Consider the following 13,036-nt stretch of genomic DNA (forward strand, 5'->3'; position numbering starts at 1 on the left):
GACCTGCAGGGGCGACGGCGGTGGTTGGGGCACATCCCGTCGCTGGCAGCAGCTCTTTAGATCGGTATTAGGGTTTCTGTGTAGGTGGGTGTGGCGGCTCCGGTCAACCTCGTAGTCCGAGCCCTCACCCCCACCTTCCTTTTATGTGTGCTGTGCGACAGGGGCCCTCCAACCGAATTAGGGTTGGGCTCCCCCGATCAGGGAGCAGAGATAGGGCCCAATAGGCCGTTGGGCCTATCGGTGGAGATCAACTAACATTCTCCCCCTTGATCTCATTCCATCTTTCACTTTCATATCATTTGCTTTTGTTCATTCCATTACAGATTAGCTCATAGAGCATGTCTCATCGTCACGGTCCATTGCCGATAGACTTAACAGCTACAACTCACTACTCTGTTCTGAAATAGATACTTATCTTTGGGCCTTCTTTTGTCCAGGAATATTTTAGGCTTTCCCTTAAACCCAAGCTAGCTACATGTTCTCTGAACACCATGTCCTCTGAACATGTTGGGTGGTAAGCCTTTTGTAAGCGGATCCGCGAGCATCCTTTCTGTTCTCATATGCTCAAGACTTATGACTTGATCCCGGACTTATCTTTCACAACATAATACTCTATGTCAATGTGTTTGGCAGCACCACTTGACTTATGTTGTGAGCATACTGTACTGCCAGATTATAATCGCAGTATTACTTTAAGTGGTCCATAGATGTCGTCAACCACCTTCAAACCGGGTATGAACTTCGTTAGTTAGTTCACCTGCCCGTTGCCTCATAACATGCTACAAACCGTTATACATTGTGGACGATATAGTGACAGTTTGCTTTGAGCTTTTCCATGAAATAGCTCCCCTTTACGAGATGATAGAAAATCCACGTCTGGATATGCATTCACTCTCGTATAATCAGAATCTGAATATCCCACCATGTGGAGTGAATCAGATCTTCTATATGTCATCATGAGGCCTTTCGTTCCTTGCAAATAACGCAAGACTTTCTTTATCAATTTCAATGTTCTATTCCAGAGTTCCTCTGGAATCTGCCAAGTAAAACCCGGTAACAAATGTCAAGTCAGGGCGTGTTCATACTTGAGCATGTTGCAAGCTTCCGACAGCTGAAGCATATGGAACCACTTTCACTTTATCGATTGAGCTCATATTGGTTCCTGGGGCATTTAAAATCCCCATGTCTATCGCCCTTGACTATAGGAGCAGGTGAGGGACTACATTTGTGCATACTGAATTTCTTTAAGATCTTTTCCATGTATGCCTTTTGTGACAGTCCTTATACCCTTTTTCTTCTATCTTGGTGAATCTCGATCCCTAGAAGAACGAAGCTTTACCAAGATCTTTCATATCAAATTTCTTTGTCTCCAGTAGTAGACTGACATCACTACTAGCAAGTAAGATATCATCTACATACAGGACAAGGAAGATAAACTTCCCATTCTTAAACTTTGTATTGACACAATTGTCCTCTACATTCTCTTCAAACCCAAAATGCCTTATTGTCTGATCAAACTTCAAGTATCACCGTCTTGAAGCTTGCTTTAATCTATAAATGGATTTCTTTAGGCGGCATCACATTCGTTCTTTTCCTTCCATGACAAAACCTTTCGGTTGTGCCATATAAACATTTTTCTCTAAGTCGCTGTTGAGAAATGCCGTCTTTACATCCATATGATGTAATTCTTAATCGTAATGTGCCACTAATGCCATTATGATTCTGAAGGAAACTTTACATGAGACTGGATAAAAGGTCTCATTGTAATCAATCCTTCTCTTTGCATAAAGCCTTTTGCCACAAGTCACACTTTATATGTCTCTATATTCCCTTGAGAGTCATGTTTAGTCTTGTAGACCCATTTATAGCCTACTGTTTTGACTCCTTTAGGAATTATTTCCAAGTCCCAAACTTTATTGGCATTCAATGATTTCATTTCATCTTCCATGGCCTCAAGCCACTTTGATGACTGATCACTACTCATGGCTTCTTCAAACGAGGCTTTGATAATCCTCCATTTGAAATTCTTTAGTGTTGTACTAACTCTTTGAGACCTTCTAGGGGCCTCCACATTTGGCACATCTTCTGTTTGAGGCTGTTGTTGCTCCCCCTCATATGTGGCAATTGGTTCTATTGGATCCTGAAGAACAGGTTCCTCATTTTCATTCATTATTGCCACAGGTGGAATAACAACAGGTGTTGGCACCATAGTATCTTGCACTGTCGATGCAGCTACAGCAGGTAGTGAGAAAATTGGCTCATAAATCATTGAAGTGGGCGCTTACACCTGCTTCACTTCAAGGTCAATTTCTCGAGCAACCATGCTCCCCCTCATCAATTCGTCCTCTAGGAAGACAGCGTGTCTCGTTTCCATAAACTTTGTATGTCTCTCTGGACAGTAGAAACGAAAACCTTTTGACTTTTCTGTGTAGCCAATAAAATGGTAACTTACTGTTTTGGGATATAACTTCCCAATGTTTGGGTTAAATACTTTAGCCTCAGCAGGGCTCCCCACACACACGCAAGTGGTTAAGTGAGGATACTCTTGCTGTCCACAACTCATACGGTGTTTTGAGCACCGACTTTCTTGATACTCTATTGAGAATATGAATGGAGGTTTTATCGCCTCCATCCACAGGCTCAACTGTAAGGTGGAGTAACTTATCATACTGCCCATCCATATCCATCAGGGTACGATTGATTCTTTCAGCTACTCTATTTTGCTGAGGTTCGCCCAGTGTAGAATACTGGACTACTATGCCATTCTTTTAGGGTATGCCGACCGTAGTACTCCCCACGGTCAGACCAGACTGTCTTTATCTTTAAATTGCATTGGATTCCAACTTTTGCCTATTTATCCAATGCTTCTATTCTTTCATTGATTAGATAAATTTAACCATAATGGGAGTAATCATTTGTGAATGTATGAACGAATCATTCCATCCACACTCTTTACAGGAAACTGACCACAGATGTCTGTGTGAATAATCTGTAGAATTTCTGCGCTTCGTTTGTCATCTTTCTTACTTTTCTTTATATACTTTCCTTTTATGCATTCTCTGCATTGTTCTAAGTCTGCATTGTTCTAAGTCTGAGAGCTCTAATGGAGGAAGAATATCATTCTTAACTTTTCTTTCTATTCTCCCCCTCGAAATATGGCCTGAACGATAGTGCCATAATTTCGACAACGCATCGTGAGCTCTCTTATGCCACCATTTCCAGAGTAACACTCTGTCACCAGCTGCTTTATCAGCTGAGTAGCATATGTCTTTGAAGTGTCCAGTGAACTGACTCTTTATTCTATCGAGGTACTCGGTGACCGTGTCACACTTTGGGATTGAGCCCACAATTGCAGGTTCAATCATGTTCTTTATCACAGCCAAAACATTTCTTGTTGGCAGTGACCCACTTCCTATGCACAACAGTCATAGGACTATCTTTTGGGATTTAAAATCTCTTTCTTTAGTTGCCCAAGTGGCTTCATTCTCTTTTGTCTCCCTCACCGGTGCCACAAACTTAGTGGAACACGGTGAGGTGACTACCCAGTCCACCTTAGACAAGATGAAAACCAGGTTAAAACTTTTGTTAACATAAAAATAACACCATTTGCATGCCTTGATTCCAATGTTGGTCAAAATCAAAACATACAACTATTCTTATACACTAATTCTATATCACCGTTGGGCAGAAATAGAATTAATGCATAAGTCTTTAACTTTTACAACTGTTCTTACACATTAATTCTACATCACCGTTGGGCAGAAGTAGAATTAATGCATAAATCATTAAAATTAACATATGTTCTTATACACTAATTCTACATCACCGTTGGGCAGAAGTAGAATCAATGCATAAATCATTAACATTATGATATTGTTATTATCAACGTTGGTCAGAAAATAACAACATCATAATCATGTCAAATCTCTTTTTCTCTCCAATTAAATACCACATTGGTTCAAAATAACTGGAGAATCAACGTTTTCTTTAGCAGCGGAAAAATCTCTTTTTCTCCAATTAAATACCACATTGGTTCAAAATAACTGGAGTATAAACAACTTTTCTTTGACTGTGGAAAAACTCTCTTTTTCTTGAATTTTACTCACAGGCAAAATTGTAATTTTCTATTTCCTTTAATCCATTAATCAATTTCCAGGAAATAAAGATTTACTGGAAAAACTTTTCTTTTCTCCAGTTAAATACCACATTGGTACAAATAAACTGGAGAATATACTTTTTCTTTAGCAGCGGAAAAATCTCTTTTTCTCCAATTAAATACCATATTGGTTCAAAATAACTGGAGTGTAAACAACTTTTCTTTGACTGTGGAAAAACTCTCTTTTTCTTGAATTTTACTCAAAGGTAAAAAATACTTTTTCTATTTTTCTTTTGAGCCAATTTGCATTTTTCAATTTTCTAGGAAAAAGGAAAAAAAAACGAAACTGGGCTCATGGTTTACTGTTTCGGCCCATAGCATCAGAAACGGCACACGGCCCACAGCCGTTTGCGCCCTTTCCCGCGCGCTCCCCCTGCGCCCAGGCCGCAACCTGGGCCTGGGCCGGGAATTCGGCCTGGCGCGCGCACCCGCCTGGGCTGAAAGCCGGCCCGGTGAATCTGCGCCGTCTGTCTGATCGGACGGTCGCGCGCGCGGATAGGGCGAACAAAACCCCCCGCGGCCGCGCCCTCCAAAACCCTAACTTATTCTTTCTTCGCCGCTCTCTCTCTCTCTCTCTCTCTCTCTTCTTTCTCTCTTCGCCGCTCTCCACTCCTCTCTCAGCCGCAGCGATGACAACCGAGCGAGTGACCGAGGTGGAGCAGCGAGCCACGGCGCCGTCGCCGGCCCCCTCGCCGGCGCGCGTGCTCCCCGACGGGTGAGCACGCCGCCGTCGAGCGGCCTGGCCGCGGCGCCCCCTTGACCGAGCCGGCGAGCAACTGCCCCCGCTCGGCACTTCTCCCGCGTCGGCGAAAGGACGGTTCCGTCCCCTTCCCTTTCTCCTTTCCCATCCCCTTCTTTTCGATTTGGATCTCGTTTTCCTTCTATCCGAACCGGTAATGGGGTATTAGGGTTTGGATCTGGGGTTTCTTTTCTTCTTCCTTCCCCTTCGGATTTGAGTTGTTCTTCCTTTTCTTTTCTTTGACATCCGAATGGATCTAGGGTTAGGTTCTCCTTTCTTTTCTTTGACATCCGAATGGATCTAGGGTTCGGTTCTGTTTTCTTTTCTTTCTTTTCTCTTTTGGATTTAGGGTTCGGCTTTGTTCATCTTAAGGCCGAAACCTTTTCTTTCTTTTCATCCATTCTTTAACCCAGTTAGGGTTAGAGTTCAAGTGCCGAGGGCCCTTCCTTTTCTACGATCCGAATGGATCTTGTTTACTTTTCTTATTCTTCTCTGATCCGAACACGGATCTGGTCTTTTCCCCCTTGCGCGGTGGCAGTGGTGACCGGGTTCCAATGAAATCCGCCACCCCCGGTCCCTTTTCTTTGCTTTTACCCGGTTAGGGTTAGGGTTACACACTTGTAACCTGGCTCTGGTACCATTGTTAGAATCTACGTGAGTACCTTTTGTGTAACCCGTAGATCCGTAGTTAGGCTCCTCGACCGGTGAGGAGCTTCACCGCAGCGGCAGCGTGGACGCCGATGCCGCCGTGGATGCATCCTCGCGGACGCCAGTGCTCGGCGTGGTGGTGAAGAGGAGAGGTGGCGATACAGTGGGGCTGCAGAGGTGCCGGTGTAGACCTGCAGGGGCGACGGCGGTGGTTGGGGCACATCCCGTCGCTGGCAGCAGCTCTTTAGATCGGTATTAGGGTTTCTGTGTAGGTGGGTGTGGCGGCTCCGGTCAACCTCGTAGTCCGAGCCCTCACCCCCACCTTCCTTTTATGTGTGCTGTGCGACAGGGGCCCTCCAACCGAATTAGGGTTGGGCTCCCCCGATCAGGGAGCAGAGATAGGGCCCAATAGGCCGTTGGGCCTATCGGTGGAGATCAACTAACATAGGGTTCATCAGCAACTTGTATCTTTTAGCAGTTTTTTAGCAGTTAAACAATGGTGTCTCAGGTGCATCTGGATTTTACTTCTCATCTGTATTTGCTTCATTTTAGTTCCTGTCGTAACCAGATCAAGAGCATCTGGATTTTACTTCTCATCTACAAAGTTTTTTTTTCCATTCTTCTGGAAAGTCAATGAAATCAAATCAGGTTATAATGTCATCTGCACGATGGTGCTGTCTTTTTTTTTTGCGAACACAATGGTGCTGTCTTAGGGCTCCAACTTTTGCACAAATGTCGGCATGTCGCATGGAAACAAAATTTGGTAAATCTGAAGATGATGATGATATGAAGTTGGAGCATTACACTTGCTCCTTTTTACCTAACCATAATCACTTCCATTTCCCTTTCGAAAACGAGAAAGTGCAGATTACAAGCCATATCCTTAGCTATTTGTATTCCTAGTATTTCTAGTGTGCACAGTACCAGGCATAGTAACACATCAGGTAGCATAACTGGCTAATGCTCCTAAATTGTGTACTTTACAATCTCCACCCATCGACCCATCCTATAGAGGACCAATCTGCACGAGGGATTATTAAGCTATAGAGGACCAATCTGCACGAGGGATTATTAAGAGGCCTCATATGCAAGCACCAAGTGGAAAGAAGTCGCACCCCAAGTCGTTATCCGTGAATGAGAGATCATCCTTCTCCTGCATTAGAATAAAAACAAGGCTTCAATAAATCGGATTTGAAGGATCATATATATTCTGTGGGGTCCCTTGGCTCTACAATTTTTCTTTTACAAGAGTGTAACATTTCATCAAGTACTTTCAGTGGGTCAAAATGTCAGATAGGTATTCCTGAAGTTAGGGAAGGCTTTGTAACTTGCAAAATTAAGAGTGAAGACTACAGAAAAAGCATTGAACCTACTAGTACTAGTTAAAATATTCATGTAGAAAAGCTGTAGGAATTTTATAAAAACAAATAGAAAGAACAATGACATCTAAGGGTCCATACCGCTTTGATCATGGAATTGAGAAGATCATCAAAATTGCAGCTACTAGAGCTAAAACCACCATGGAGCTTTGGAATCCCCAAATCATAAATATTCCTCTGCTTCAGTTTATCTTCTGATGCCATGGTGTTAGGCTTCATTTGTGGCATAAGATATGGCACATTTGGATTTATCTGTTCAGTCATACAGGCTCCAAAATTATGGTTGAAACTACCAGTGCTCAATCCTTGATGTAGATGGTCCTGTTTAATTTCATTCATGACATGTCTAGAGTTGCCTGCAACTCCAAACTGCAAATAGTTTGGATGTCTCCCAGTATCAGGAGCGAGCAGCACTGTACTGCAAGAACTAGCACCACCCTTGGCATTGCTGGATGTTGTATGGCTACCAGAAGGACAAACAGGCATGTTTACCGAAAATTTTGTTCCACCAGTGCTATCAAATGGATCATGCAACTGTAATTTGTCAGCAGTAAATCCATCATTTATTGGAAGAGCACCCTGCTGTGATATACTAGAGTCCTGCAAATTAGCCGAGACTCCAACAGTCCTTTCAACAAATTCTGAACTCACAGATGGCATTGTTATTGGTGGCTGGGCGCTAACTTTGGTTTGTGCGCTCTCCAAAAGTTCTTGTGGTGGCAATGGACTGCTTGTAACTCTCTGTAGTGCACCAGACAGAGTGTTAGCCAGTGCACTCCCAGAAAAGACAGCAGATAAATCATTAGTTTCTTGCTGGATCCACTTCTGTTGGAGTTGGGGCAGCCCAAGAGATGTGGCCGAGCCTTGTCCCAAATTTGCCTGTTGGTTTTCTTGTAAACCAGAGAGTTGAAAATTGTTTGCATCACCAGCACAGTGACTTATTATGCCATTGTTGGTAGCAGTTTGAACTGTCATGGCAGGAGCAAGTTCTGGAACCCCGAATGTTGCAGCACTAGTTCTACCTAGCAAACCGTGTGGGCTGAAGGATGATAGAGCAGCACAGGGGGCAAAAGGTTGATAACTCTGAAGGCCTTCAAAGGCTCCCATGTGAAGAAATGAGGGGTCTCTACCTCCAAAAGCGGCAACAATGCTAGCTTGTTGTGACGCCACAGCACTCAACCGTTTGAGATAGAGCCTATATTTCTGCACTAACACTAACAGTTATATCACACAACACTAACTGATTAGGCATTAACATAAGTATGTACCACAATTTATATAGGGTCTTGCTATAGTACACCCAAATAACTGTGAATCGTCGATCTGAATAGCAATTGTCACATACTACCTTCGAAGAGGTAATAGTATATACAAGGACAATACCTTCCTATTATATCTAATATGCATGCATGATATAACTTTCATACCCCGCATGAGATAAGTAGGTGACTGTTTTCCAACTTAGTCCACTACTTTTTTTTTTACTAAAGGTAAATGGTAGATAGAGGGTGGTAAAATTGGACACATAAGCAAATGAGGTAAACTTGTACTTTGTACTATGTATACAACCAATCTGAAAATTTGTACTAGTTTGTATAAAACCTCAATCTACTCATCGGCATGGTATTTTAGCACCAGCCATAACACAAAGCTAAGCTATGGTAAGCAACACTTGGTTTCATCGATAGTTAAGTAAGTAAGTGAATATTTTATAACAATAAAAAAGCTGATGGTTTGGCTCATGATGCTGGACCCACTTCCCATTAAGGTTTTGGTTCATATGCATCACAGGCTAAAAAATAGACAGAGGAGGAAGTAAAGCAGTAACAGCAATTAATGCTAGGAGTGCATGCCAATGCCATACCTGTAGATGGCTCGCGACATTTTCCCTGGTGAGTTTCTCCACATTCATAAGGTCAAGAATTCTTTTTGGTACAGCTTCTGCAACAACAGCAAAATAAAGGACAAAACATAAATGAGTTGCTGCAATATGTAAGGACAATAACATAAAGCAAAAGGGAGGGCTGACAGTTCTTACTATCAATTCCAAGCTGGTTGACAGCCGCAACAAATTTTCGATGCAGTTCAACTGACCAAACAACTCTTGGCTTCTTAGCTGCCGAGGGTTCATCACCTTCTTGGAAATCATTCTCCTCGCCGTCATCTTCCTCGTCGCTATGCATTTCCTTCCTCTTCTTGCTGATCCTCCCACTCAGGTCAGAAGCCCCAGCAATGATCTGATTGTGGCCGTGGCATGGATCTGTGCTTGGTAACTTGTTGAAATCTTTGTAGATGTCAAGATTGCTGCGTTCGCGCTTACTGAACTTCCTCCTGACAACGTGCTGCCATATGTTCCTAAGCTCTTCGATACGAACAGGTTTTAGGAGATAGTCACAAGCGCCGTGAGTTATCCCCTTCATCACAGATTTCGTCTCCCCGTTCACTGACAACACTGCCACAGAATGTACATGATTAGCATCCACATTTTACATGTGGAAACAGCATTACTCAGCAAGCCCCTGTCACTCTCAAGAGCGCTTGGCTAGAACAGGAATTTATCTTTTGAACGAACAGAATAGGAACATTTGAAGCTTACTTATGACAGGTAGGTCCATCTCAAGCCCTACAAGCTCAAGGAGCTTGAATCCGTCCATGTCGGGCATGTGCACGTCACTGATAACCAGATCAAACATGTCCCTGTTTTCCCTTAGCAGCTTCAGCGCAGTGATGGCCTGGTTGGTCGTTGTTACTGTCAATGAAGCACAGGGCACTCTTATTATCATTTTATTACAACAGTCTAATCAGTAATGAGATAATAATGAGTTGCATTAGCAGCATGCCCCAGCGACAAACATGTCAGATCGTGGAAGGAAAAAATTTAGGGGGTGTTGGGGTTCCACGGACTAAATTTTAGTCCATGTCATATCGGATATTTGGACACTAATTTAGAGTATTAAATATAGACTAATTATAAAACTAATTGCACAGATTGAGACTAATTTGCGAGACGAATCTATTAAGCCTAATTAGTCCATGATTTAACAATGTGGTGCTACAGTAAATATGTGATGATGATGGATTGATTAGGCTTAATAGATTTATCTCGTAAATTAGTCTCCATATGCGTAATTAGTTTTATAATTAACTTATGGTTAGTCCTCCTAATTAACATCCGAACGTCTGATATGACAGGACCAGACTAAACTTTAGTATCTGTAACCGAACACCCCTTACTCCGCATGTGGTATGTATAGCAGGCCGCAGAGAACATTTAAGTGATGGTTAGTACATGATAAATTGCAGGCAGCAGCAGCAAAAGCAGTGTCCTGGATGTGCAGATTGTACAAAGTGCAGTTGCAGTGCAGACACAATTATTTCTTTTCACTATCTACATGTACAAAGTGACTAGTGGTAATTATTGGTAATTAAGTGAAAGCCTACCTAGCGGCAGATAATAATAGGACAGTAATAAGACAATGGGGATGGATGGATGAAGCAAAAGCAAGTAAGTGCCCACCATGATACTGGCAACGCCGCAGCAGGGTCTCGAGCACCTTGAGGCACACGGGGTCGTCGTCGACGGCGAGGACCCGCATGCCGACGGGGAACTGGTCCCGCTGCCTCCCCGTGATCGCCCCCTTTCTCCTCCATCCTCGCAGCAGCGCCCAGAAGCATCCGGATTCGCCGGCAAAGTCAGAGCAGCAGCAAAACCCAACAAGGAAGCTGCCTCAAAGCAGGAAAAGTCTCAAGAGTTTGTGCCCCCAATCGATCGGCTCGAAGGCCTGGCTGGGCAAAATTGGAGCGAATGCCTGGCAAGAACAAGGAAGGTGGGGAACTCGGCCAGCAGCACCTGATTCTGAGGCGCGGCTCCCAACGGAAGAGAAAGCGAGAAGCTGAGCAGAGACGACGCGGGGAGGGGCGAGGAGGCTGATGATGCAGAGAGCAGAAAAGCGAAAGCCGGGAAAAAGCCAGCAGCAGCAGCTAGTGGCAAAAACAACACCTGAAACTGGGAAAGAAAAGAAAAGGCGCGGCGTGATTTGTCGACGAGGGGGGGGACAGCGGCGGACGACGGGACGGAGGTCAGGAACGAACCCACCGCGCCTCCATGATTGCTTTGGCTTGCTGAGCGCCGGGGCAGGGGCAGGCAGGAGGTGGGAAAGCAAAAGGAAGGAAGAGCGACGGGCCGGGGGAGAGCCCAAAAGACAGCGACACCGAAGAAAGCAGGATGGGGTTGGGAGGCGAGGAGGCGACAGCGACCGTCCAGGTGGTGGCCAAGAATGCACGCAACGGCAACGCAAGCTGCCCAGGCCGCGGGAACAGCACTGGCTGGCGGCCACCCAAGCGCGGCGGCAATCGGCAGGCAGCGGTGACGGTGACGGTTGGCTCGTGGTGAGGATGCCGGCGAGCGCGGGAGGATGGCTGGCTGGATGGGGGTGGCGGGGAACGTGTGGGCGGCTGATTTATAGAGGTGAGAGTAGCGTGTGGGGGTGGCACAGCAGCGGCGAGAGGAATGCGACGCAGCCGGGGGAGATGCAGGGAGGTGGTGGGGCCCGCGCTCCACAAGCTTCCAGTGGCTGTTGGGGGATGTTTGGCTCTTGTGCTTGTCACGGGGGAGGAAGAGGGAAAAGAGAGCTCTACGGAGGATGGCTGATGCAATGCAAAGGCTAGGAAAGATGACTCGTCTAAGGAATATAATAACAATTGTTATTATACTTTTCATGGTCTTTGCGTTGCATCAACCATCACAACTGTTATTATTCTTTGGACACGATATTTTTTCTGACCTTTGCATTGCATCAGCCATCGCCCATCGGAGCTCCCTTTTCTCTCTTCCGCCGTCGTGACACGCGGTTCTAGATAGTTATTAAGAGTAGATTTATGCATGTTTTGTCAAACCCTCCGAATTGCCATGAAAGTATTGTAGGCCATGTTTGGTAGAGAAAAAGCGCTTCTCCGATAAGTGGCACCCTCTTATATATATGAAAGAAAAATACGATCAAAATAGGGCGTGTTCGGCTGGCTTTAAGCCGGCCGGCTGGCTGGTTCTGGCACTCATGAAATCACTGTTTACGTCATGCCAAAACAGTATTTTTCTCTTACAACAATCAACCGAAACAGTATTTTTCAGTCCTACCGAACATGGGCATAAGCTGCTCTAGTCCTCGATCGATCGCTCGCCCGATGGCCATTGTCCGGCACTGCTACTTACTTTACTGTACTCCGAGTGCCGGCCTGTTCATTGACAGTGAGGGATTTATTGTGGCTATGAATGTTCCGGCAATCCGGCCGTTGCGTTTGGGCAGGGCGGGAAAAGGGACGCGGTGAATGGTGATCATGAGTCGATATCTCATATCTTGCACAGCCTTACGCCGGCCCATGCATGGATTGTGTTGTGCTTGTGCAGCTCTGGCCGGAACCGAGAACCGAGCAGAGCTCGGATGGCTAGCTCAGCCGGTGGGCAGGCAGCCGGCGCGACTAGAATCGAACTCGCTTTTCTCACCGGATTCCTCCCCAAATAAATTTGGTTGCCTCTAGCGTGTTTCTATAAAGGAACTGCGACGCGCCTCGTCGTCTACCAGGTCCATGATTGGACCCGGTGATCTCACAAGGACGTGATCCAGTGATTGAGTATAGTTCTAGATTTGTTTGTGTACGTGTAATATGCATGTATAGGGTTGGCGTGTGTACATGAACAGATACTACAGTCATACCCAGACGAGAGGAAAAAAAAAGCTCTGCCGGATCCAAGGGCGGAATAGCGCGGCTCGTACGTGTACCCAAAGCTACCTCGCTCTAGCTTTTAGTTTCTCGATCGATTTCGACAAAAAAGTTGACGCGTCGTTGTGATGACGGACGTCATGCATGGCATTGGCATCGATCGATTAGGTCGACAAAAAAAAGTCTATAGCTAGATAGATATGTGGCGCGCGCACGTACGGTAGCTACTAGTGCATCATTACGTCTCTCTCGTCGTCCTAGATGTGGCATGTGCGATCGAATGTTGTGCTACGATCGAGATGATTTGGATCAGGACGTGCGTATGAATGTGTTGTTTGGTCAATTTACGACTTATATTAATTCATAAATACAACTTAAATAATAGTAACAGTATCA

General features: G+C 44.9%; 1 pseudogene; it reads right to left on the minus strand.

The window, feature by feature from the left end:
* Nucleotides 1-6,286: 6,286 nt before the first annotated feature.
* LOC136520586 (two-component response regulator ORR22-like) lies at nucleotides 6,287-10,909 on the minus strand (annotated as a pseudogene).
* Between the last annotated feature and the right edge of the window lie 2,127 nt (nucleotides 10,910-13,036).

The sequence above is a fragment of the Miscanthus floridulus genome, chromosome 18, assembly GCF_019320115.1.
Source record: "Miscanthus floridulus cultivar M001 chromosome 18, ASM1932011v1, whole genome shotgun sequence".
In the NCBI taxonomy this organism is placed as follows: Eukaryota; Viridiplantae; Streptophyta; class Magnoliopsida; order Poales; family Poaceae; genus Miscanthus; species Miscanthus floridulus.